Source organism: Habropoda laboriosa, unplaced genomic scaffold, assembly GCF_001263275.1.
Source record: "Habropoda laboriosa isolate 0110345459 unplaced genomic scaffold, ASM126327v1 scaffold822, whole genome shotgun sequence".
Taxonomy (NCBI): domain Eukaryota; kingdom Metazoa; phylum Arthropoda; class Insecta; order Hymenoptera; family Apidae; genus Habropoda; species Habropoda laboriosa.
Genome location: NW_017100914.1, coordinates 347,731 through 350,621, shown reverse-complemented (window position 1 = coordinate 350,621; position 2,891 = coordinate 347,731).

Below are 2,891 nucleotides of genomic sequence, written 5' to 3'. Positions count from 1 at the left end.
CTGTACTCACATATATATTTTGTTTGCTCTTGTTTCGCCTTTTTTTTTTTATTTTTGCCCCCCCTCCAACCCTTCCCCGCCCCTTTTATGCTTGTCCTCCCCCTATTATACGTCTCTCGCGACCCTCTTCTTCTTCTTTTCCCACTTTCTCTCTCCATTTTTCTTCTCTCTTCTCTTCCCCATCAACTCGCTTGTATATCGATCATCGCATTTACTTCTCCGCTTCGTTTCGCTTTGTTCTAATTAATAATTGATCGTAGATCTCTTTCGAATATGTATATATTTATATATTTATATGTAATTCTCCTTTTAGACGATTCTCGTCGAAAGACACCTGAGTTCCTGTTAAACGCGTCTTTCTACGAATTATCTGGTAAAAGAAGGATTGAACGATTTCTAAAATCTAAATTTGAAAGTCTAAACAAATATGTTTAAAAGTACTCGTACCGTTCTAAGATGACAAGTGTGAAATTAATTTATCGTGCATATCGCAACCAAAATTTGTTTTCCATTCAAAACCGAGAAGAAATTGTGCAGAACAGAAGAAGAAATGTAAACGAGATAAATGTTCGCGAGGAGGAACCCAGGTTTCTTTCACCCTAATCTGCGAAAAGATGTACACTTAATCACGACTGCCTTTTTCCTCTCATCTTCTATTTCCTCTGTGTGTATGCGCTTTTCAATGGTTCTTCCTGTTTCCGCCCTTCTGCTGCGATCTCGCGCGTCAGCGTCCCTTAAACCTACGTACGAATCTCGTTATATATTTTACGTTCTTTTTGAGCTGGTGTCCGTGTTCACGTGTAATATATGCGTTATTTATTTCTTTTTACTCCCCGTATGTAATTTCCCTTCTTCGCTTCTCTCCATCTTTTTTACGTTTTTCTTCAATTATTTTCTCTGCCTCGCGCGAAGTCTACAACACATTCCTCCGTGCTTGTTTGAACAATTATCGCGGCCTCGCGATACACGATCCGCTCTCGACGCTCGTTTTTCTCTCTCTCTCTCTTAACTCATTTCTGTCTCTCTCGGCGAACGTAACGAAAGGATAAAGGCAACAGAAGGTGTTTTGCGAAGCAACGACCATTATCGAGTGCACGCATTCTCTCCAATGTTTTCTCCTCCGGCTCGACGAAGTCGCGGTCGGGAAAACGATTCGTTCTGGCGAACATCGAAAACGTAAAAAAGTTTCGGGAATCTCGAACATCTCGTCGACGAAACGCTTGTGTCCCTTCGGTACACATTTTCTTGCAACTCGTTCGAAAAGCAGCATCGCCCTATTGTAGCGTACGGTGTATCGATAAACTTCCAATTCTTTTCTTTTTTCTTCATCTATTCGTGTGTATAGGTTCTCCTTGGTACTCGACGATTTTATTTTTCAGAACATCCTTGTTTCTCGAATTACTTTCTTTTTCCCCTATTATTTCTTTGGATATCAACCGGCGTTTGGTCCGATGCATGTAGTAGTACGTTTTGGTGTATTCATTCGTTTTTTTTTTTCATTTCACACGCGTTTATCGCTAGTTCTGGGGCGTAACGAAGCAGCTACCATTTTGTTTCGCTTGCAAGAAACCGGCATTTGCAGCGTCGAAGATACACGCGACCGCAGTTCATTTCACCGTACAATTTTCTATCCCTTATACGGGGGATGGTGATTCCTTCAAGCTCTGTTATTATTATATTTTTTTTTTTTTTAGGATTTTTTTGGTTCATTTTTCTTTTTCGAGAACGAGCGGGATCACCCGTCACGCGCGCACGCGTCACGAACTTAAGAATACGTGTAGTTTACCCGCGACATTAGTTTACTTGTGTACAATTATTATTATTATTAGTTTCTCTTTCCTTTTTCTCGTTCGTTATTTGCCATTTTTTTTTTTTCTTTATCCTTTGTGGTTATGACGAAGTATTGCTAACGTTCGTAAGAATTGACTCGTTTTGTTTATTTCCGTTCTTCTCCTTCTCCTTCCTCCACTTTCTCCCTTTCTTTCTTTCCCTCGTCTCTTTCTTCCCATTTTTCCCCTTTGTCTCGAGGTTCTCTTTCAATTTGCGCGCACGCACACCCGCGCACAGGAAAACAAAATGGCCGCCGTTCGACGTGACACGCGTCCCAATTATTCTTTTCCGAAAGTCATCTCTGCTCTTCGCTTGTTTCCTTTTTTCCATTTTTTCTCCATTTCTCGTTTGTTTGTTTGCTCTTTGTTTTACCCTGTTGTTGAATACAATAATAACCGTACGTAAAAATTGTCGCACGTATATCCGTTCGTTTTGTAATAATTGTACAATTAATAGGTCGCTCGCTGATTCTCACTTGACGAGTTCAACAATAGTAATTAACAAGTATCGTACGAAAAGAGAAATTGAACAGCGAATTACCAAAAAAAAAAAAAAAACGCGAATCAATAATCCGCGGAATGAGTTATGCACGTCGACGGTTTCTCCGTTTCTTTGTTTCTCTTCGCCATCTCTCTTTCGTTTCGTTTCGTTTCTTCCACGTTTCAGAAGCAGGGAGGTTCGAGCTTCGTAGAGTCGAACCCTTTCTTCTCTCGAGAACTTGGACTCGCACAAGGTTTCACACAAAATACGCGCCGGAAAAGAAAAAAAACAGAAAAGAGAAAAGAAAACCGGAAACGAAGAAAATGATACCTCCCTGTTTCCCGTACGATATTATATATATATATATGTATATATACCTGATGGCACATTTAACCTAGACCAATTACAAATATTTTCGAACGGAGCAGTCTCTTCCGTTTCACGCCTTTTTTGCCTATCTAAAGCAGCGAAGTAGGTTTTTCACTTTGAAGCGCGAAAAAACGTAAGAATTTATTTGGTGTCCAGTCGTTCCGCGATTAAGGCTACAAATACATGATTAATGTTCTCTCACGTTTACGTCT